At 57.2% G+C, this 23,996-nt stretch overlaps 1 protein-coding gene across 10 annotated transcripts in view; it reads right to left on the bottom strand.

Annotated features, from left to right (window-relative positions):
* PITPNM2 (phosphatidylinositol transfer protein membrane associated 2) overlaps nucleotides 1-23,996 on the bottom strand; it is a 144,898-nt gene that overhangs the window by 59,308 nt on the left and 61,594 nt on the right. Inside the window, exon 1 of one of the 10 annotated variants that reach the window (XM_042961786.1) lies at nucleotides 8,260-8,690. The exons of the other annotated variants lie outside the window; for them this stretch is intronic. The gene's annotated coding sequence lies outside the window, so the exon portion shown is untranslated. Of the gene's footprint in view, nucleotides 1-8,259; nucleotides 8,691-23,996 lie in introns of those variants that run through there. 10 annotated transcript variants of the gene reach the window in all.

The following is a 23,996-nucleotide window of genomic DNA, read 5'->3' as shown; positions in this document are numbered from 1 at the left end:
CTTCTTGCCAGACTCCTGAGCCTCCTGGATCTTGCTTCCCTCCCGTGCAGAAGCAGACAGGGCAGGGGGAACCAGGGCCAGGGGCTCCCCTGGAGCCCTGTCTACAAAAGTGTCCGGGTCCACTGATACGATGATTTTAAGACAGATACGAACATACACGCTTGTGAGACGTCAGTGGAGGCAGTATGAAAGCAGGACCGAGAGAAATGGAGAGAAGCGAGTCCAAGAGGGGCAGCTTTTGTCATGTGCTCATGCCCCCACTGGCCACCATGCGGCCCCGGCCTCTCCCCGGGCTCTTCCCTGCGGTGTTACCCTTACACCGCCTCTGCTCCCGGGGTCCTCTGGCTCCTAGAACACTGCCTGTTTTCAAGCCCCGTCAGGCTTGAGTCAGCCCTGAGGGTCCCTGAGGGCTGAGTCCCAGGCCCTGAGTCCTGACCCCTCAGGTCAGGGCCGGAGTGGAGCGTCAGTGGAAAGAACATCAGGCTGGGCTCAGCCACTTGTATGCACCACATAACCCCGGCCTGCGTTTACTTGTCTGGGAAGGACAGCGAACGCCGGAACTTTGTCAGGGCTCTTGGGCAGTGCTGGGTACCCGGGTGGAGGAGTGCAGGCTGACAGCTCATGTTCGCGTTGCTGGGGAGACAAACTCTCGATTTCGAGCTGCCCCAGGGTGTCCTGTGCCAGCTGCTCACCGTGATGGCTTCTCCTGAGCAGACGGAGGTAGGCCCCGTGCCACAGTGGCCCCTCACCCTGGGAGGTGCCCTCACGCCCATTCAGCTTCCCTACGCCAGCAGCTCCCACCAGTGCCAGGAGGCCCAGGACGTGCTGCTTCCTCCTTCTGTCAGACTCCCAGCATGAAAGAAGTGAGCTGACCTGCCCCCCTTTTCCTGCAAGTCCTCTGGGTCAGTAGAGAAAGGCTCAGAGTCTTTCCACCCTCTCCCAATCCTGTGGGGGCACTGGACCTTGTCCCAGCCCTCCTTGGCCTCGGGCCAGGGGTGGGGTAACCTCCCACCACCTAGGCCTTGAGATCTGGCTCCCTCCACATTCAGCCCAATTAGGGGGTCACACGCACTTGGTGGCTCCCCCAGGATTTCATCAAGAACGAGGACAACGACCAGAGAGTGGCGCGCGTGTTAAAGCTTCCCCTGCTGGGCTCTGTCTCTCGGGACTTCACTGCTCACTGAGCGGACTGCCCTTGGCCTTGAGCGGACGCCAGGCAGGTGCAGACTGCCACCGCTGCTGGCCTTGGGTAACTCGGGGCGCTCTGAAGCTTCAGACCCCAACGGCGGAAAGTATGTGTGTGAATCCTTGCCTCGCGGGACATCAGGAAGACCAAAGGAAGGGATGCTCCTAGGAGCGAAAAGGGCACCGGTGGCCTCTCCAGTCTGCAACGGCTCAACAGGTGCCCTCAGCAGACCCCCTGTGAGGTCAGCGGTGGGCAGACGGCAGGACCAGCAGTTTCGAAGGAGACTCTCCCCCTCCACGGGCTACGGGCCGACAGAGCTGACGCCGGGGCACCCCAGGGCCCATCGAGGCCGTGGGCACTGGCAGCGAGAGCTCAGACAGACGCGCCCAGCTGATCGCAGCCGGCCTCCTAGGCTCCCCCCAGCCCACACCCACCCCGAGCTGAGGAACAAGCCGCGGGAGGCGATGCGAGAGCAGGAAGGAAAGGAAGCAGAGCCGTCTGCTTGTCCTGAGTTATTAACTGGGGGAGGACGGCTGGGCAACGCGGCGGGCCCATGGGGAGGAGGGCTGGACAACGCGGTGGGCCCAGGTGGGGAGCAGGCGTTGGGAACGGACGCTGCGACCCTGTGGCTGCACAGACCCGAGGGATCGAGAGTTGGCAGCAGCTGGGCCATGAGCCCAGGGGTCGTCCTGTCAGGGTAGCAAAACCTAACCCAGCCTCATTCGCTGGCTTGCACTCTCCCAAGTGGTTAGGAACCAGAGCTTCTCGTTCCTTCCTTTTGGGCATTTTGCAAGAGTGAGGAAGCTGGAAGAGATCAGGCAGGTCAGCCAAAGTCCCACAGGTGCTAAGGACCAGGCCAGCATGCATACCAGGTCCCCAAGAGCCACCACGCAGAACTGGAGACTCTTATTTGCCCCACCTGCTGTCCCTATTCACCTCGACCTTGGTTCAGGCCCCGTCAGCTCTCCTCGGGGGCAGGACAGCTGCCCAACCGGCCTTCCAGTCTGGGTCCCCCCAAATCCTCCAGACTGTCAGAATGTATCCGACCACATGTGACAGCTCCCTCCAGGGTCAGAGGCCTTCATCCCAGATCATCCCCCGAGGCCCTTGGGCTCTGCCCACGGCCTTTCAGGTCCTCCCTCTCACTGGCCACCCCAACTCTCCAGCTCCATCTGCCCTTCTCACCGTTCCCTCTTGCACCCCTGCTCTGAAGCCCTCAAGGGCGGTGCTCACATCTTCCACCCGGTCCCCAGCGTCTGGCGCACGGCGGGAGATCCCTCACTGTTGCGTAAAGCAAAGCGTTTGCTGACATTCACACTTGCTGTTCCTTCTGTCGAAAAAGCCCTTCCCCACCTGGTCTACGTGGCAAAGCCCCAAAGTGTCCTGTAAGACTTTGCCTGGCCAGCTCACGCTCAGTGAGCCCTCCTAGACCACTCCGGGAGAAGCCGGGTGCCCAGGGTCCCCCAGAGCACCTCACCTTCTGTTCTCACCCCATTCCCACCATCTGTGCCCAACTGCAAGGCTCAAGGGCAGTGCCCATGTCTGGTTCATTACCGTCTTCAGTGCTGAGCACACCACAAGGCACCCTGCAGAACTCTACGAAAACCTGGCAAGCGGGGGGTCGGAGAGAAGGGTGGCCGGGGTGCACGGCAGGGCACGAAGAGCCCGGGTGTTTCCGAACAGTCAGACAGGGGGCGCTCAGAGGCTTTCGGTCATTTCTCCCTGGGATCTGCCAGGGGGTAGTGAGGTGGGGGGTGAGTCGATGAGCCACCTCCCCAGCGGTTCAGCTTTCACCCTCTTACGTGGGGGGCACTGAGCCACTTTAGAGGGTCTGCAAGACCGAGTGGTGGGCACAGAGAAGGCCAGGAGGGAATCTGCCCGGGGCCTCCGACGTGACCTGCAGCTTCTGGAGCTCAGTCTGTGCTCTCTGTTGTTGGGGCTACTATGCAAGCCTCACAGCCCTACACAGAACCAATGCCCCACAAGGACGGAAGAACTGCTTCTCCAGCAGGTCCAGGCTACGGCTGACTAATCTGTTCAGAGAATCTGTCTGAACCTCCCGGTTGGACCAGAGCCACAGCCTGGCTGGACACAGGACTGGCTTGCAGGCCACAGGGCACAAAGTACAGGGTGAGCTTAGGGATGGGGGGGGGGGGGCAAAGCGGAACTAAAGTCAGGCCAGAAGGGACGCCTGGGTGGCTCCATCGGTTCAGCTTCTGACTCTTGATTTAGGCTCAGATCATGATCTCACGGTTCATGAGTTTGAGCCCCACGTCGGGCTCTGTGCTGACAGCATGGAGCCTCCTTGGGATTTTCTCTCTCTCCTCTCTCTGTGCCCCTCCCCTGCTCGTGTGTGCTCTCTCTCAAAATAAGTAAACATTTCAAAAAAAAAAAAAAAAAGCCGGGGCACCTGGGTGGCTCCATCGGTTGAGTGTCCGACTTCAGCTCAGGTCGTGATCTCACTCTCCACGGGTTCGAGCCCTGCATCGGACTCTGTGCTGACAGCTCAGAGCCTGGAGCCTGTTTCAGATTCTGTGTCCCCCTCTCTCTCCGCCCCTCCCCCGTTCGTGCTCTGTCTCTGTCTCAAAAATAAATAAACATTAAAAAAAAAGAAGCCCCTGGCATTTGATGTATGTGTGATTTCAGTGATATGATAATGTTGAACCGGCAAATCTGCGGAGAAGGAAATCAGACCTGTGAATGCCAGGCACTGGGGGAGGGGAGATGGGGACTGCCTGCTGATGGTTTTGGGGTTTCCTTTTGGGGTGATGAGAATGTTCTGGAACTAGACAGAGGTGGTGGGTACACAACCACAATTTAATACGTTGTGCATGTATTTAAATGCCACGGAACTGTTACCTTAACATGGCTGGTTTTACGTTACGTGAATTATATCTCCAAAAAGATTTTTCTTTTTTTCAGAAAAAAAAAAAAAAAAGTCAGGCAAAACTCCAGCTAGTCAGTCTCCCTTCTTTGTCCCACAGGTCCCGGCAGCCGCCCCTTCTTCGGTGAGCCAGCATCCCAGCCCCTCACGTGAAGCATCTGAGTCAGTCTTGTCTTTTCACCAAAGATCCCTCACGTACTGTAAGAAAGGGGGAACTGACTGGATCGCTCTCCTGCTCAAAGACCTTCAAGAATTCGCCTTTCTTCACCAAAGAACACCTCGGCTCCCTATCCCAGCATCCGGTCTCGCGCACAAGCTGAAGATGGGACAGCCCTGTGCATCGGGTCCCAGGCCAGTCTCGGTGCCTGCACTTGGTGTCATCATCTGGGTCCCCATCCCCCCAGGGACACCCTGCCCAGAGAGCTGAGCCCCAGCAAGACCTGCCTTGTTGAGAAAGCCATCCCTGGCCCACGGCCTCCTAGGCCACAGCTGCCCTTCCCCCCGCCAAGCTCTCCACGCACGAAGCGGGTGTGTTACCGTACAAAATGTTACACGCCTGTGCCGCTTTGAGACCTTGCTACCCCACAAACTATGCGTTCTTGGGGGAACGGGGGCCACGTGCCCTCGGCGGTGGACCTCAGGGCCTGCTGCCACTACAGGGCTGCCCAACTCCAGGGGGCGCTGTTCCCTTCCACAACAACACTGCCACCCACCGATCCCTCAGTGGCTCCTCGTCATAAACATACAAGCCTCCCCCAGACAAACAAACGGCTCTGTCAAAAACAAAGGCCAAAAAAAGCACAAGTACACCTCCAGGCAGATGTGCAGACGAGGAGTGCAGACAGCACACGCACGGATAGAGGCTGGAGGCAGGGGTTGCAAGGCCAGCGCGGGGAACGTCTGGTGTGAGCTGAAAGCAGGGCCAAGAAAGGGTTCCAGAACAGGTATGGTGTTCTTTATAGGTGCCTGGCATGGGGCGTGGGTCACAGACGGGATCACAGAACACAGAACCTGTAACCCAATCCTGTCATTGCATAGATGGGAGATTAAGGCCAGAGAAGGACAGGGAATTGATCTTTTCATCCATCCATCGAGGCATCTACCCATCCATCGACCCGTGTATACATCCATGTGTGAATGAGACCATGCATTCACTCACGCACGTATCCATCTATCCACATGTGCGTCCATGTGCCCACCATGTACCCATGCATCCGTCCATCCTGCATCCCATACACATCCATCCCTCTCCTCCCTCTAGGGAGTGAGGGCAGAGACAGACCTGGAGCCCAGAGTCCTGGCCTCTCGACCCAAAGCTCTCTACGGCATGCCACAGTTGCCTTCTTGAAGTCCTGGCAGCTCTGAGAAACTTTCCAACCCAATAAGGGTTGGCAAGAAGGAAGTACTTTCTGGTGGGACTCCACAAACCGTAGGGCTCCGGCCAAGGTACAGACTACCCCAGGCACCCGCCCTAAGGCCAGGTCAGACAGCTCTGTAGATGAGAAAGCTACAGCCATCACAGCGTTCCTCTGATCTCACTGCACCATGGCTCTGCAGGGTGGGTGTGCCTGAGGCGGGGGCGGGGGAAGCATTCTGGGGGGCAAGAGGCTGAGCAAAGGCTCTGAGGCAGGCCTGACTCCATGGCAGGTGCTGAGGGATCCTTGGGTTGACACAGGATGATTGATGGGGTATGCACAGGAAAGAGCTCGCACACTGGGAAGCATGGACCCTTGGGGACTTCAGAGCCCGCCGAAGCTCCCACATACAAGGGAGGCGCTGAAGGTTGTGGGGAGGTGCTCCCCGAGAACAGTGAGCAGATGGGGTTTAGGCAAAGTTTCACCATCTCTCTGAGCACCTGGGGCCTCGGTGAGCACTGACTGCAGAGAAGACCCAAGGGCAGGGGCAGATACGTGTGATCAGCTGCCAGCTGCAGGGAACAGACAAGGTGGGGGTGGGGCGGCACAGGTGCTCTTACAACAGGGACTCACTGAGAAGCAGGAATGACAGCGTAGGTGGGCGGTGGGTCCCGAGGGAGGCTCTGCAGCAGCAGAGGGGCTCCTGCTCCCTCCCCTCCCCCCTGCCAATGGAGGGGCCTGACTCGCATCTGCCTGCTCCCCTCCACATGCACCTGGGGCCCCACATGCTTCCTCCCTCCCCATTTCAACGGGCTTTGGCTGCAAATCCAGGGACACACATTGCCACGTCCCTAGACACCGTCCCTAGACGCCCTCCCAGACAGGCAGTGAGGTAGAAGGACAGGTTGGCTGGAGCCCCAGCGCTTGCCCTTCTCACCCCTCTGTCCTGAAACGGGATGCTTGAACCTGAGCCTCCGCTTACTGTAAAGGAGCGTGGTGACACATCCAGTGAGGGGACAGACGTAAGTGTGGACAGCACCCGGCACCGTGCCTGGCAGTAAAGATGTATTCCATCACCCATGGCAATACTGAAAATATCTAAGTGCTGGGCACTGCCGGTGGCCCAGGCTGTGGGGCTGGGTGGGGGTCCTCCCTTCAGCTCCAGGAATCCCAGTGGGGCTGGGGGGGGGACACTGTGGGCGCCTGGGAGCAAGAGGCTATTTGCAGAAGGCTCACAGCAGAGGTCTTACCCTTGGGGCCGGATGTATTTAAGAATTCAGAACTCCCCACATTTAGATGGATGATATTGCATATTTCAGCAGCATCCAATAACCAAATAAGTTGACATTTCTGCAGTGAAATACGTGAACTTAGAATACATGAAGGCTATAAATAGCCTCACTTGCACTATAAATAGCCTCACCTCGGTTCAGGCGGGATTTTGCTGCCAAATGAGTTATGAAAAAGTGCTTGGTTTTCCGAGCTTGCTGGATTCTGGAATTGAGGCTAAGGAATTGTGGGTCTGCATTTCAATGTCTCACTGGGGAAAACGAGTGTGCGTCAGCCCTGGTTCATCCCACAGCTGGTGCAGCCCAGATGACTGGGGGGGGGGGGGTGGGGGGGTGAGGGGAGGGAGTCACACACACACCCTGCCCCCAAAACTCACCAAGCCCTGATCCTGTGCAAGATCAGTCACAAACCAAAAAACAACCTCACGCACACACATAAACACACACAGAAATGCGTATAATCATGGTCACACGGGCAAACAATGATGGAAGCCCTGCTCTGCAGGTGGAACCCAGCCCTGGTGGAGCCTCCAGCGGCCACGGACACCTGCTTGGGCCAAGCCCTGCGACGTTGCTGAGCCACGCGTGTCTCCAGACCTGCACCCGGACGAGAGGAAGGAGGAACAGGGAGGGAGCCTGGTGGCCGTGGGCTTCCTGCTCTCCGGCTTCCGGAGGGGCAGCGAGAGCTCCAGTCACGCTGGGATCTAGCCCCAGCATCGCCACATAGGAGCCAGCGGCCTTAGACGAGTGGCCTGGCCTCCTCACTGAGCTGCATTTCGCCTGGCAAGTCTAAATAACTGGGCTTCACCAGGCTTTGTCGAGGCGCATGGAAGTGCCCCGAAGGGCCCGGGACACTGGGCGCTTGCCTGCGAGACGCTTGCTGACTACTCTGTGAAGTCGCTTCAATGTACAGTATAAAAAGAACAGGTTCAACGGAGCAGCTTTGCAGTTCCAGAAACGCAGCCATGTCCCAGGGCTCTCTTTTGAGGTAAGGCCTTTGTGCGTTTCTGTCCTACAGCAGGTTTGCCACGTGAACACAGACAGAACTTTCTGGCTGCTGTGGCTGCCAAGGGGATCCCCCAAGGGACTGGGCTCAGGGTCTGGAGAGAAAAGCCTGGAGCAGGGACAGGCTTACCCTGGAGGAGGGGGTAAGACATCAAAGAGCTTTGAAGCTCCAACGTTCCTATCCCGGCTCCACCTTTCACCTGGTCTTAGCAAGTTACTCGAAATCTCTGACCCTCAGTTCTTACGGTTATAAAACTAGCTCCAATGCCACGTCCCTCCGTAGGGTAGTCGAGGGGGATTAGACTCCGGGGCAGTGACAAGTGCCCAGCACGCAACACCCAAGGAACGGCCGCGGCTGCGATGCCAGCCCCGCTGTGATGCGACACAGGATCGGGACAAGCCCGCTAATGGAGCCCTTCCCTTTGAATGGTATCCTCACATGCTCGAGACGGTAAGGGTTACAAGAAATCACTCATCAAGACTGTTCCTCCCAACCTTCCCACTGCCTGGCTGGGCCCCGGCCCCCACGCTCTCACTCACCCCATGATGACACCAGGCGGTTGTACAGGCCTTTCCCCCCTCCAAACGAAGACTGAACCCGAGGGTGTGCCGGAAATTTCGTCAAGGTCATTGAGCAAGTCGGTCACAGGGAGGAAATGAGAATCCCTAATTCCAGGCCCCAGGCTACCCCAAATCCATCCCGGCCTTGAGGCACTGGGTTGGGGGGGAGAAGAGCCACCTAAGGGGGCACAGCTGTGTGAAGCAGCATTCGGCGGCCTGGGCTGGGGGGGCACAGGGCAGGGGAGCCCAGGGGGAGGGCACAAAGAAGAGGGGGTGTCTGGGTGCGGGCAATGGAGTCATCCTCCCCTGGCCCAAGACCATCATCGCACACAACCCACCACTTCCCCACCAGGCTGACTAGGTCAAAAACAAAACCAACTCAGCAACAGCCCTGTGTCAACAGGGTGGGAAGTGAGGCTCTGAACAGCCCCAGAACTGAACAGCAGGAACAGGGGAGAGGGGGGGAGGCCGGGGGTGGTGGGGGCAAACACAGCCCTCCCACCCTGAGCAAAACAAAGGTGGCAGGAAACAAACAAAAACAAAACTAGTTGGAGGCAGCAAGATGCCGTGGGAGAGACTAGTTTTGGAACCAGATTGAAGTGAGTTCAAATTCAGGCCTCGTCTTCAAGGGTCAGGTGGGATCAAATGAGATAACACTGAGGCCCTGGGCACGCATGTGAAGGGTGATACCTGCCGGGGGCCCTGACTTGGCCAGTCATCCCTCGGGGTCACCTCAAGCCACCTCTGCCGGGCAGGCCCCTCTAGCCTCCCGTCCTGCCCAAGACAGGTGCTCAGCAAACACCTGTGCACAGAATATACCAGGGAACAGGGCTGGCAGTACAGACAGCAGGACCAAGGATGGGGACAGCCATTTGGGGGGCATTTCCAAGGAGACTGGCACCTCATGAGTAGCTAACACAAGTCACCACGTGAGTCCCTTGTCTCAGATCACTGCCCTTCAGATGAGAGACAGGGGCTCAGAGAAGAGAAAAGACATGTCCAAGGTCAGCTGGCTGGTCAGAACTTTAGGAGGCCAGCAGCCTCCAGCAAGGGCTGTTCTCAGCATGCTGTGCCCTGGTCTTTCTGGAGAAAATATGGGGGCTGATGGGGAGCAAAGGCAGCATAGCTCGGAGAGGAAGGTACAAGTAGGGAGGGCATTCTGGAATGATCATCTCTCCACTGGGGCCTGGGCCCAAGGACCTGAGTTAATTACAGATGAAGGGGGACCAGTGCATGTACTGGAGATGTGACTAGCCCAGTTTGAGCCCTGGCCCTATACTTTTCTCACTAGACCCTCAAAAAGCCCCCGGTTGGGGCACCTGGGTGGCTCAGTCGGTTAAGCTTCTGATTCTTGATTTCGGCTCAGGTCATGATCTCAGTTCAAGCCCCACACTGGGCTCTGAATTGACAGTGCAAAGCCTGATTAGGATTCTCTCTCTCTCTCTCTCTCTCTCCCTCTCTCTCTGCCCCTCCCATGCTCTCTCTCTGTCTCTCAAAAAAAAAAAAAAAACCAAAAAAACCCCAGAGTTGGAGTCACAATGGCCAAACCACGGAAGCAACCCCAGCATTCGTCGATCAGTGAATGATGGACAAACCCATAAACAAATGTGGCCTATCCATACAATGGAATGTTATTCATCGTTGAAAAGGAAGGAAATTCTGGGGCACCTGAGTGATTCAATTGGTTAAATGTCCAACTTCGGCTCAGGTCGTGATCTCGCATTTGGTGGGTTTGAGCCCCACGTCAGACTCTGTGCTGACAGCTCAGAGCCTGGAGCCTGCTTCCAATTCTGTGACTCCCTCTCTGTCCCTCCCTGCTCATGCTCTGTCCATCTCTCTCTTTCTCTCTCTCTCTCTCAAGAAATGAATAAAACATTAAAATATATATATATTTTTTTTAATTTAAAAGTTTAAAAATAAAAGGAGGAGATTCTGACATCTGCTACAACACGGATGGACCCGGAGAACATTGTGCTGAGCCAAAGAAGCCAGTCAGGAAGGACAGATCCTGTATGATTCCACTCACACATACAAGGCACCCAGAAGAGTTGAATTCACAGGGACAGAAAGTAGGATGGGGTGCCAGGGGCTGGGGGAGTTAGTGTTCATGGGGACAGTGTGTCATTTGGAGAAAGAAAAGAGATCTGGAGATGGATGGTTTCAGTGCATCCAGTGTGAACGTGCTTAATGCCACCAAACTGGACACTTAAACGAGGCTAAAATGGTAAATTCTGTTACATGTATTTTATCACAATTTTAAAAAAAGAAAGGAAAGGAAAGGAAAGGAAAGGAGAAAAAAAGCTCCAGAGTTGGGCATAGGGTCTCCTTTAAGGGTGATGAACATACTCTGAAACTAGACAGAGGGGGTATTTGCGCAACATTGTGAATGTACTAAATGCTACTGAATTGTTCGCTTTAAAAGAGTTAATTTTAAATGAATCTTACCTCAATTAAAAAAAAAAAAAAAAAAACTTTGGGGCACCTGGGTGGCTCAGTCGGTTGAGCTTCCAACTTTGGCTCAGGTCATGATCTCATGGTCTGTGAGTTCGAGCCCCGCGTCGGGCTCTGTGCTGACAGCTCAGAGCCTGGAGGCTGCTTTGGATTCCGTGTCTCCCTCTCTCTCTGACCCTCCCCCATTCATGCTCTCTCTCTGTCTCAAAAATAAGTAAACATTAAAAACAAAAACAAAAACCAAAAATTTTAAAGGCCCTGGGTGTGAGACAGGCAGCTTCTGTGGACAGTCACCCTGGGAGAGGCTTCTGGGGCAAGGGGGTCAGGATCTGAGCCATAAGACAGAGAAAGGCGAGGGGAGACCCAGCTACAGAGGCCGAGGGCTCTGCGGGGGCAGAGAGAGGGGCCTGGGACTTCCAGAGGAGCTGATGGCCTGGATACTAGGGGCACCCCCCCACCCCGCCCCTGCCTTGCAAACCCACGAGCCAGCCTGGAGGGAGGGTCTGGGGTCTGGGGTCCCTGAGCTCGTACTGTGGCTGTTGGATGGGGCCGTCGATCCCTGAGACAAGTGCAGGCTCAGAGCTCTTGGGGACGGGATAGCTCTGCAATGCCCACCCTGGGGGGCTGCTAAGACCACCTCCCAGGAAGGGATGCTCACCACCTGCAAGGTACCTCCAGGAAGTTCTTATGCTGTGCAGTCTGCCTCCCGGGGACTCAACCTAGGGTCCTGGTTGGTTTTTCAGAGCCACGTTCTGCTTTTCTTCTCCAGGGTAGCTGCCCTCTCGGCCACCACCTCCTCTGCTCTGGGCTCTCTGATTCTATTAACAGAGGCAAAACTGCCTTGGCTGACAACAGAGCCTGAGGCTGCTAAAAGCCCCAGATCTGTTTGCTGGGACCAGCTGCCAGCCCACGGCTCCCCTGGCCGGCGCAGCAGACCTGCCCTTTACCTGGTGACATTCTGCCTGCTGAGTGAAAATTCATGTCCACCTGGGAACCCTGGAATGTGACCTTATATGGAAGCAGGGTCTTTGCAGATGTAATTAGTTAAGGACCTCAAGACGAGATCATCCTGGATTTAGGGTGGGCCCCAAATTCAATGACAAGGGTCCTTGGAGAAGAGAAGACACAGAGAGACACAGAGGGGCCAGCCACGGGCAGACAAAGGCAGAAATCAGAACGACACAGGGGCGCCTGGGTGGCTCTGTCGGTTGGGCATCCGACTCTTGGTTTCGGCTCAGGTCACGATGTCGTGATTTGTGAGTTCGAGCCCCACATTGCGCTGTGTGCTGTCATCGCAGAGCCCGCTTTGGATCCTCTGCCCCCCCTCCCCCCGCCCCTCCCCGACTCGTGCTCTCTCTTTCTCTCTCAAAAATAAACATAAAAAAAAAAAAGAAAAAGAAATCAGAGTGACACAGCCACCAGCCAAGAACAGGTGGGGCCTACAGAAGCGAGAAGGAACAAGGGAGGATTCACCCCGAGAGCCTTCTGAGGGACATACACGGCCCTGCAGACAGCCTGACCTCCAGGACTATGAGACGTTCGTTTGCTCTAAGCCCCGTTTGCGGTCAGGTGTGACGGCAGCCCCGTGAAACAGTACTCTGGGTCTGTGGCATTGGCAAGCAGGACACGGCCCAAGCTGGCCACCCAGACTTAGCCAGTGTCCCCTTGCTCCGGGCGTCTGTGGGAGAAGAACCAATGGTGTCCTGGCCAGGAGACAACACCAGCACCCGCACAGGACTGGGCAAGCCTGTGACCAGGCCATCACCAGGGCTGCAGCCAATGAGCTCAGGGCACTTGAGGAGCCAGCGAGAAGTCCTCTTGCATTCGCTATAAACACACTCAAGGGGCAGTGGCTGCTGGGTGTGGAGCCACCCAGCCTCCCCACGCTGGCACCTGGACAGCCTTTTCTAGGCCCCCGTGTCCGGTCAGGCTAGTCCGGCTCTGCCAGAGCCCCCAGGCACGCCAGCCCTGAGCAAGCAGCTGGAAGCACTCCCTGGGTGAGGTCCTAATCCAGGCACCACAGGTTTCTCTGACGAGAAATACTCGGCCCCTACTCTGACCTTTGACTCGGCATCTCCTCCCCATCTGGATTTCTGGGGGAACCTCTCACCGGGGGCAGGGAGGTGGGAAGCTGGCCAAGGCCTCTGAAAGCTTCAGGACTTGGGACCTGGGCTCCTGCAGGGCACAGGAGCGCAGAAGATTCAGCATCTACAAACCCCTGGCAGGTGACGGTCCCGGCTCCACGGATGCTACCATACCTGGGGGGCAGGGTTAGGACCCTTGTAGCTCACAGGGCTCTGAGAAGCCAAGTCCAGCACTTCTCAAACTCAGGTACAGGGATGAGCCACTTTACAAAGGTTCACTGAGCTTGTTCAAAACGCAGATGCCTGGTTCTCCCTCCCAGAATCAGAACCAAATCTGTATGACAGAACCTCTGCATGAGAGGGCCGGGACCCTGCATTTTACACACGTTCTCCGCCGATATTGGGAAGACCACCGAGGTGACAACAAGTGGCCTGGCTCAACCAGTTCGTGAAGGAGGAGGGAGCAGACATGGAACAGGCCTTGCTTCAGGTCACACGGCAGAGCCAAGCCGGTTGGTGTCTCTCTGGGCCTGGGATCTGAGCCTCCTGTGCTCAAAGAGCTCTTCTCCCAGGTAAGGCTTCCCTGGGGGCTGGTCAGCTCCCCGGGGAACCGGCGCTGACTTTCCTCTTGGCCCTTCTTACAAGGCAATGTCACCACCACAGGCTCGCCCTGGAGCTCAGGCCCTGTGGGTCACTCATGGTTGTCTCCCTAGGGCCTGGCCAGAGCAGGTGCCTGGCAAATATCGGTTAGGTAAGTGATCTGGAGTCCAAACTCTGGTCCAGAGCAGCTGTCTGACCTTGGGCAGCTCCCTCAACCTCTCTGCCCCTCCGTGGAAAACAGTCTGGTCATCTGCCTTGACCATTTCACAAGGCCAATGTAAGATCCACCAACAAACCGGATGCAAAGCCAACCCAGGCATGAGCTCTGCACAGCAGTATTAACACAGCCAGCAAGTTTTCGCGGACTAGAGATGAGCTGGAAGCCCAGGGCAGCCAGGCCAGCCAGGAGACGCTATTGGTGGACAGGGCAGCAGAGAGTGCCCGGGGGCAGGCACGTGCCCTGCAGTGAGACAGGCAGGCAGGTTCTACAGGCTCTGCCACCCCCTGCTTAACACAGTCCACTGCTCTTGGGGGCATAAATCCTACCCTGGCCCCATGCCCTGTAGTGACTGGGCCCGGGTCCTGACAGCTATCAGGCTGCAGATGAGGTCACGTCGAGTGGTGCTACCAAGGCCCTGGGGGCTGCAGGAGGACCCTGGCCCTCTGTGGGCCTGTTTCCCAGCCACAGTGAAGGCTTGAGCTAGACCACGTCCAACGGCCTGAGGACCATGGGGGCAGTGGCTCTGTGCCGTTGGGGACCCGTCCCCCTCCCCCCCGCCTCCCACTGGCAGGTGCACGCTGGTGCTCCTCCCTGAGCCCTCTCTTAGAGACAGGCTTCCTGGAGCGCCCAGGCAGGGAGGCTCAGAGGAATGTGACACTTGCCAGGCCAAGGCAGGAGCCCCTCCCCCTGGCCGCCACTCTTGGTTCCCATGACTGCCAAGCGGTCAGAGAGCACAGCTGCCCGTCAGACGGCACACTCTGCTCCACTGGGCAGCGCCTCTTCCTCCAGCTGTAGGCACGGCTTCCACTTGGAGCCCTGCCTTCCAGATGACTTCACAGTGACCAACCAGTCTTCAGCCTGGGCCACTTAGGGGGACACTCTCAAGGGCCCAGCACCCACCTGCCCCTTCATGCATCAGCCCAACCCGGGTTGACTGCGGGGCGAGAGCTGGGCCTGAGAAGGCTGTGACGCAGGCTAGCACTGCAAAGGAGGGGGCGTCACCATGTCCCCAGCACGGGCCCCCCACGGCTACAAGTGGGGAGCAGTGGGGCAGAGGCCAGTGTCAGGGGGAGGAAGGTGGACTTTGTCCCGCCTCAGTCTCCCCATCTGCCTAGACTGACCTGGAATCCCAGCATGCCGCATGCTGCCTGGGAAGGCAGAGGGCTAGGTGGTGATTCAGGCATAAATTCTGGCCCTGGCTCTCTTTGTCGGTCCAGGCGAGACCCCTCCTTGGTGCCATGGCCACAAGCAGCTCCAGCTGGGTCACCCCCCTGTGCCTTGGTTTCCCCATCAGCAACCCTGCTGTGCCATGTGTGCTCGGGCAGCTGGCAGAGCACAGGCTTCCTCTTCCAGGCCACGGGCAGCGTAGTGACCACGCCTCCCGACAGCAGGTCCCCCCCGGCTGCGACACAGCACCGGACTTCCAAACGTTTGGAAGCACGAAAGGCAGCAGCTGACCAGGCCCTGATCCTAAGAGGACGGGCTTTGATCCGGAGTGGTCCTTTGAGACCAATCCATTTGTAAGTCCTGCACTGGAGGAGAGCCCAGTAACACGGTCACCCCGGCATCTCACTCCTGCGGGTGAGGCAAGCACAGTCTCATATTCTCACCCAGCACCTCTGCTCTGCACTCAGGGAAGCTAAGGTTCCCGGGATTAGCACCTTCTGTGGGTCACAGAGCCGGGACCCAGGCTCCTTACCCTTCCTGCCATCCCAGGTCAGCGCCTACCTCCCAGTCTCCCCATCCCAGGAGTCCAGAGGCTTAGGGAAGGCCTTCAGCCATGCAGTTAAGCAGGGGCCCAGCAGGCAAGTGACACCAGGCAGCAAGAGTGTTTTAAAATTAACTGTCCCCCCGGTTCCCCGTCTGCGCAGCCTGCCGCAGCCCTGACAAAGCCACAGGCTGTGATAATGGTGTGCCCACGCCTAGAAAGCTGTGAAGTGCTTCACAAGGGCACAGGGCGACGGGCCAAGGGAGGGCGCCCGCACAGAACAAAGTGCTCCCCTCACACCGTCCCTTCTGTCCTTCCCAGGCTCCCGAGGGCACCTGCCATTAACCTTGTTGTACAGACGAGGGAGAAGCTCAGAGAGGCCAGGGGAATTCTCCGAGGTCTCACACCCAGGCTGATGGCAGAATAGGGGATTAGGACAAGGTCTTCTGACTTGCTTTCACCCTTTGATCCCCGCCTCTCCCTCCCCCCCACAACCGCCCGGTGCCGGGTGTTCACCTAAGAGACAGGACAGAAATGGCCCAACTGCCCGACTCCCCAGCGCTCCTCCGGGCTGCCGCCTCTGTCCTGCCTGCTACCCTCTGGGCTGGGCTGCTTTCAGAGAGGTGATGGGGACCTGGTGAGGAAACCTCCTCTTGCTAGGGCAACAAGGTGGGGAAACCGAGGCACACACTGGGCAGCTGCTGCTAGGCTGGGCTGGACAGAACAGAGCACATCAGGCACCCAGTTCATCCACTCCCACTAAGCTGGGCTCTGGCAGGGAGACAGTGGAGGGTCGTGGGGAGGTTGCATGGGGCAGGGGCGGGACTAGAGGTCTAGGACTCCCTCCCCACAGCTGCCTCAAGGACGGGAGGGTGGCCATTTACTGCAGGGGGCTCTCAGGAGTCCAGGCGATGGCAGCCACAAGGCTGGCATAGCTGGTGCATTTGCACCCCATCAAGAAACCATCAAAAAACACAAACAATTTTCTCCTGGCCTCAGGCAGTCGGCAGGCTGTGTCCCCTGGAAGAAGAGAAAGCATCCCAGCCTGGTGCCCCTTCAGGGAGCCCAGGGAGGGAGGTGGGGAGGAGCCTGACCTCACGGGCCCTTGTGCCCAGGGGAGTTGCCTCTAGAGAGTCTGCTGGTGGCCTAAAAGGTCTCACCCCCATGGCTCCCTCCCCCCCCCCGCCAGCCATCCCCCGTGGCGGGGGGAGGGGGGGGGCGCTAACCCACAGTTTAACCATGTGGCTTCCTGTGGGGTCCCAGAGGTACAAACCCTCCTCTGTCATGTCACTATTCCGTCCACCTTTGGGGAAAAGCCCTCAAACTGCCTAAGTTTTTTTTTTCTTTCACATAATTTTTAACTCACAGAAAAGTTGCAAAAATAATGGAAGAACTTTCACGTACCCTCCACCCAGCACCACTGTCGAAACCACGTGCTTTCCCATTTGAGAGCTATCGGCACATCTGTACGCATACGATCTCTCGGTGTAACTGATGTGCATACGGTCTGTTCTGAAAGGTCAGAGAGCAAAGTGCCTGAAAGTCTAAGTGCACGATCACCATCCCACCCCTGTCCCGCATACCGATTCATGGGGTTCACTGCCAGGCACCCTCACACCTCCCTCCCTTGTGCTAAGGCGTGTGAAGGAGGAGGAAACGGAGGCTTGGTCTCCTGATATACAATATGCCCCTCCTACTACATCGACCCACCCACACCTAAGTTCTCAGCATAAAGCACACAGACCCCATTCTGCAGACTGTCCTCCCGACGACGTGACAATGCCAGAATAATTTTTAAAAGAAAGCAGAATTGGGCACCTGGCTGGCTGACTTAATTGGGCACCTGGCTGGTTAAGTGTCTGACTCTTGATTTCAGCTCAGGTCATGATCTCATGGTTCGTGAGTTGAGCCCCACGTCAGGCTCTGTGCTGACAGTGCAGAGCCTGCTTGTGATTCTCTCTCTCCCTCTCTCTCTGCCCCTCCCCCTGCTCATGAGCGCTCTCTCTCTCTCTCTCTCTCTCTCTGTCTCAAAATAAATAAATGAACATTAAAAAAATTTTTTTAAAAAAGCAGAATAAAGAGGGGGTCCGGACCAGGCAATATGAAAGTTCTCACTGTGCGGCATTAACTCTTGAGTTCTGGGCAGGAATGGGGGGCTGGGGAGGTGGGCAGTGAGGGCCTCACCACTCAGGCCCTGGGACATCGCCTCCTTCAGGGCCTGCTCTCTGCTTCTTTCCTTTTGCTTTAATGCCTCAGACAACTGGGATGGATAAACTCCTCCTCATCCCAGCGTGTGGTGGCCTGGGGCCCAACGAATGAATGAATGAATGAATGGATGGAATCTGAGCTCTGACTTCCCTGGGTGGGTTATTCAATCCCTCTGAGACTCAGTTTGCTCCTATGTAAAATGGGACCACACCAAGCACTTCTCAAGTTAACTTAGATGGGATTTGTGAAGGTGCCTGCAGTCAGAGTCTGCTGAGATTGTGCTCTGAGACACGAACCGGAAAATGAGAAGCAAAGCTAAGGAAGCCTAACTATGAGCACTATAGACAGCGTATACACGTGTGCACACACAGCCTTGCTCAGCACATCTGAAGCTTAGCAGTCTCTGACGACTCCCCTTCCTTTTGGCTTGAGACACCCAGAGGCTCAGGATGGAAAGCTGGCAACCGGGGCTTTCCCTGCAGACACAACCGTGCCGGGCTCTGTAATACTTCTGACAACACAGCCCAGAGGGCATGGAAAAGAGGAGCGGTTGGGAAGGGAGGCAGCTCTTTCCAGGAGTTGCCAGGAATGGTCTGTCTCACACAGGTAAGACACGGAGCTAAAAAGCAATGCACCAAAGGGACAGCTGTACGATCGTATCAACACCAGGGGCCATTCGTAGGAGATCACGTTACCGCAAGCACAGTGCCAACTGATACGCGCAGCCCCGATGGCAGACGGGAAAAACGTATCTGTGTGTGCGAGTGTGCACACGTGTGACTGTGTGCATGGGTGTGTGTGCACGTGCGGCTGCGTGTATTGTGCATGCGGGGGGTGCGTGTGCACGTGTGTGTGTGAATGTGTGGGGTGTGCACATGCGTGACTGCCTATGTGGGCAGGCAGTGTGAGTGTGCATGTGCATGAGTGTGGGGTGTGCGTGTACCTATGCGTGGCTGCATGCACGTGTGTGTGTGTGTCAGGGACATCACAAGACAGACCGGGATTGTTAACGTTCACGAGCTTTTCTCCTGTTCACTTTCTTAAACCATTTGTGTCCCGGAGATCAACAGCCACCACCAACGGATTTTCTCAAGTCCGGGGGGTGGGGCGGGGATGGGGCGTCGGCTCAGCCTCCCAGGTGGACATGATCCCGAGTCCTAGAATCCCCGACGCTGAGCCAGTGCTGCCACCCCTGCCTGGCACAGCCCGGGTGCCGGATGCCAGCACTCAGGGCCAAATAAAACCAATCTCCGCTCCAGAGCTTCGTGAGATCTGTGCGAACCACCAGGTTCCCCACCGCACCCTTCCCCGAGTCCCAGTGCTCCCCGGGAATGAAGGAAGAGAGAGTCGCTCACCGCCTGAAAGCCAGCCAACGGGTGATTGTTCCACTTTTCCTGGAACGAGCCTTCCACGCTTTCTCTGGCTGGAGCCCTCGGCAGCCGGGCTCCCACCTCTCCGACCTGCTCTCACACCCTCCGCCGCTCTTTACGAAGCTTTCAAGTAAGTCACTGCAACGTGCAATTACACTAAGAAAGGAGGCTGGCTCCTTGTGCCGGGGGACTGAGCGGGGAGGCTGGCACGAGGCACTCAGGATTCACTCGGGATGAAAGCGGGCGGGTTGGCGGATGGCGCTTCCCTCCTCCAACGCCAGCCCCGCTCTGCCATCCCTTCCGACTTTCGGGCTTGCTGACCGCGCACACACATGCGTATCACCAGAGCAGCCCCCGCCCTATGCACCCGGGAGACCCCAGGGCAGAGTCACCCCAGCTGCAGCATGCCGGGCCGGCCTCCGCGGGGAGGCTGAGCGGAGACAGAGCGGGTCGTTGCCCCTGGTGGGGCAGACCTTTTCTGTGTCACATCGGATTTTCCGTTCGCCGGCAAACCAAAAGCAAACCAGCACGCTGCCTCCCCGCCCGTCTCACGACTCATAAACTTATCAGAATTTACAGCCGACCAACTAGAGAGTCCAGACGCAGGTAATGTCATTAAGAAGCCTGCACAGCGCCCAGATGCCAGGAGGGGCTCAGTGACAGACTCCAGGCTCCAAGCAAAGGGAGGGCAAGACAGCACGGGCGTCTGCAGACTGGAGAGCATTCTCAGCCAGCCCAGCAGGAACCGACCTGATCATCAAAGGGGAGCCTCAAGAACTCAGCGTGCAGGGCAGCTTGGGAGGAACGTGGCTTTGGGGGCTATGCAAATGTAGTTTGAAGGGGTCCAGCCACAGAACCAGACCACAGACCCAGACCACAGAACCAGACGGGGAGCCCTGCCTCGGGCCGACATCATTAAGGCAATCTGTCAGAGAGGACACTGAAACAAAATACATAATCCAGCCAGACGCCCAGGAGCCTGACTCTAAGACACATACTTGCCATTTTAGCCCCCACTGCGGGCGCCACCTTCAGAGTCTGGGGTTGTTTCCCTCATACCTGCACCAAACTTTGAAGCGCCCCTGGGAGTCAGATGGGCCACCTGGCGTTCACTTTCTATTTCAAGATCACACAGCGCTTCTTCTCAGGCACCATTTAACCCGTGGCTTCTAAGAACTGGGTGCTAAATCCGTTCCCTTTGGGCCTCACTTTCCATCAACATAAAGATGCTCCAGTTGATGGAAGGGAGGTCTGTCCGTCTGCTGCCCGGGAGGCAGATGTAGAAGGGAGGGGGCTGCCCGCCCTGGGGTGCAAATCTGGAGACTGCCTCGGGACCTCGGCAGTCCCCTCCAGGGGAGCCATTCAGAAGCCATCCTGAGCACCACGGCTGGAGATGGGGAACTGGGCAGCGGCCTCAAAACCCTGCCTGAACCAAACTCTGCTGAGGGACCGTCCCAAACAGATCGCCGTGCTGCCAGGAACCAGCCAGCCGATGATTCTCGCTGCACCATCCTCTCGGAAATTCTTGGTTACGAGGACAAAACATTCCCCCACTGAACTCCATTTTCAGGTGAGAGAGAACTGGGCAGAGAACCAAACCCTCCGAGGGCCACTTGGGAGCTCTGCCCCATCTGGGGCGCACGCGCGTGCCTCGAAACGTCCCCTGCTCTGGTCAGACCAGGTCCAGGAAAGCAGACCGTCCAATGTGTGTAGCAATTACACGGGAAAATGGAGGCCCCAAGCGCCAGGAAGCAGGAGCCAGGCTACTCGCGGGTGCCCAGAAGGGGACCCGTGCCCCCAACTCTGCCATGCCCCTTCCCAGCGGCGAGGCGGCCCATGCCTCTCCCTCCCCGTCTCCCTCCATCCCAGCTACTCGGAGAAAACAAGCAGCCCACGTGACCAGACAGAGCCTTCCTTGCTAATAAACCCGTCCTAAGGCTGCGACAGTTTTCGCAGAACATTACCTTTCAGGAGGAAAATGTAAGGAAGGGGGAGAGAGGGGACAGAGTGTGAGAGCTGGAGCCGCGCGCTGCAGGACCCGGGCCGAGGCTCGGCCCGCAGCCCCCCATGTCTGCGGAGGCCGGCCCAGCTCCCCATGCCGCCTGCCGGGCCTCAGGGAGCCGCCCCCGGCTCGCAGCTCCGCCGGCGACCCGTGCCCGTGGCGGGAGCGCACCCCAAGCGTGGAGGTCCCCAGACGGACGGACGGACGGACGGACGCGGGAGTCCAGGGCTGGCGGGGACGCAGGAGGAAGGGAGGCCAGGAGGAAGGGGTGGGGAGACGAGAGGGAGGGAGGGAAGAGGGAGAATTGGTTCTCTCTCCTCCACTGGGACCACGGAGCGAAGTTGCCATGGAGAAGGGGGAGCCGCTGGCAGAGCCTGAGGCGGGCGGAGGAGCCATATGCCAGAGGGAAGGCGTCAGCGGAGAGCCAATCCCCACCTTCTCCGGGCGCAGCCTCCCCCAGTGGCGGCCCGAGCCTCGGGCCCACGGGCGGCCCAGTGGGGCAAGGAGCCCTGTGCACCGGCAGGAGAAGGGGGCTGGGGCAGGAGCCTGGGGCTTTCTCACCGGGCTCCTTGCTCCATCACGCGCGGCCTGCGGAGAGCTGTGCCCTCATCTGAGGTCTCGCTGCCGGGCAGGCCACGGGGACGGGGACAGAGCCCCTCCGATGGCCTGGGCGACACCAGGGGCCCCGGCGTCCGGGGAGGCAGGGTGGACCTCCACCTGCCTCCCCATTTCTACAAATCAGAGTGGCCGAACCCCGAGTCTCGGGCCCCAGGAGCGTCAGCCACGTTGCCCACCCTGAGGAACAAGCGTGTCCCCTGCCGAGGGCTCTTTGGTCCAGGCCACCGATGCAGAGGTGGGTGGGGGGAGCTCGGCGGACACGTGCTCCCACCTGCCTGCTGTGGCCCCGCTGCTTCCGTGCAGAGCCCGACTCCAGGGCGGCTCCAGGGCGGGCCTTTGCCACTGGCTCACTCAGACTCCGGGCAGCAGAAATGGGGCTGGGGAGGGAGCCAGGAGGCCTGGCTCGGGGCCTCTGGTCTCCATTCCTCGCGACAAGGATGATAACCCCACCACCCTCTCCCAATCTGCATTCCCAGGCGCTGGGACGCCCCAGCGGCTGGGGACAGTGAGGGGCATGGGCACTGGGAAACACTACCACCTGAGGAACCCTCTCTCCATGGCAGGCATATCCCCCAACACCCCACCTCTTCTTGCTCCCCAACATCGACCAGCAAAGCCTGAAGCCAGCACAGAGGGCTTGGCCTCACTGTCCTGACACAGAAAAGATCAAAGCGTAGCCCATGCTGGAGTCCAGCATGAAAGCCACAGCCTTGCAAACACTTTCTTCTCACAGTCTTTTCATTTATCTTTAAATTTATGTATTTATTATTTATTTTTAAGTAAGTAAGCTCTAGGCCCGGTGTGGGGCTCACACTCACAGCCCCGGGATCAAGAGTCGCACCTTCCACCGACACAGCCGGCCAGGCGCCCCTCCCTTCAGTCTTTTCCCCTTGACCCTTTATTGTGAAAATGTTCAGACACGGGGCAATGCTGTAACATATTATAGAGGACATCCCTGCCCACGACACCTAGATTCTGCCATTCTGTGCCACTTCTTCAGGGTGGCAAAACGTACATAACCTAAGATTTACCATTTTAGCCGTTTTAAAGTACGCAGTTCAGCGGCACGTGGTACGTTCACAATGCTGTGCAACCATCTCCATCTAGTTCCAGAACATTCTCATCACCCCAAGACCTGATACCATTTGCTTTCCCTTCCCCTTCCCCCGGCCCCTGGCAACCACCAATCTATTCTCTGCCTCTATGGACTCCTCTATTCTGGGCATTTCACATAAATGGAATCGTACAGCGTGTGGCCTTTTGTGTCTGGCTTCTTTCACTCAGGATCACGTTTTCAAGGTTCCTCCACGTTGCAGCAGGTGTCCGTGCCTCATTCCTTTGCGTAGTCCGTTGGATGGATACACCACACGCATTCATCCTTCGATGGGACATGTGGGTTGTTTCCACCTTTTGGCTATTGCTTCCTCAATTTTTAAAGATGTTTATTTATTTATTTTGAGAGAGAGTGCATGCATGCGTGTGAGCAGGGGAGAGGCGGCGGGGGGGGGGTGCAGAGAGAGAGAGAGAGAGAGAGAGAGAGAATCCCAAGCAGGGTTGGTTCTGTCAGTGCAGAGCCTGATGTGGGGCTTGATCCCACAAACTGTGAGATCATGACCTGAGCCGAAAGCAAGAGCTGGACACTTAACCCACGGAGCCACCCACGTGCCCCAGCTCTCTTTTAAAACGAGTTTTCTAAAAAAAAAAAAAAAAAAAAAAGAGGTTAGAGTGGGAGAGAGCCAAAGCATAAGAGACTGTTAAAAACTGAGAACAAACTGAGGGTTGATGGGGGGTGGGAGGGAGGGCAGGGTGGGTGATGGGTATTGAGGAGGGCACCTTTTGGGATGAGCACTGGGTGTTGTATGGAAACCAATTTGACAGTAAATTTCATATATTAAAAAATAAAAAAAAATTAAAAAATAAAAAAAAACGAGTTTTCTGGGGGCGCCTGGGTGGCTCTGTGGGTTAAGCGTCCAACTTCGGCTCAGGTCATGATCTCACCGTTTGAGAGGTGAGGCTCGCTGCTGTCTGCAGAGCTCGTTTCAGATTCTCTGTCTCCCTCGCTCTCTGCCCATCTCTCTCTCTCTCTCTCAAAAATAAATAAAATATTAAAATGTATATATTTTACGGGGCACCTGGGTGGCTCAGTCGGTTGAGCATCGGACTTCGGCTCAGGTCATGACCTCATGGTTCGTGAGCTCAAGCCCCACGTTGGGCTCTGTGCTGACGGCTCAGAGCCTGGAGCCTGCTTCGGATTCTGTGTCTCCCTCTCTCTCTGCCCCTCCCCTGCTTGTGCTCTGTCTCTTCCTCAAAAATGAATAAACATTTAAAAAAATAAATAAAATGTATATATTTTGCAAATAAAAATACATGAATGAATAAAAAGAGTTTTTTGGAGACATCGCCGGAAGCCCCTCCTGAGGGATTTGGTCTCAAGGGTGCAGGCTGGGAGGCTCCT

This window comes from Panthera tigris, chromosome D3, assembly GCF_018350195.1.
Source record: "Panthera tigris isolate Pti1 chromosome D3, P.tigris_Pti1_mat1.1, whole genome shotgun sequence".
NCBI lineage: Eukaryota > Metazoa > Chordata > Mammalia > Carnivora > Felidae > Panthera > Panthera tigris.
This window is presented reverse-complemented; position numbering and strand designations above follow the sequence as displayed.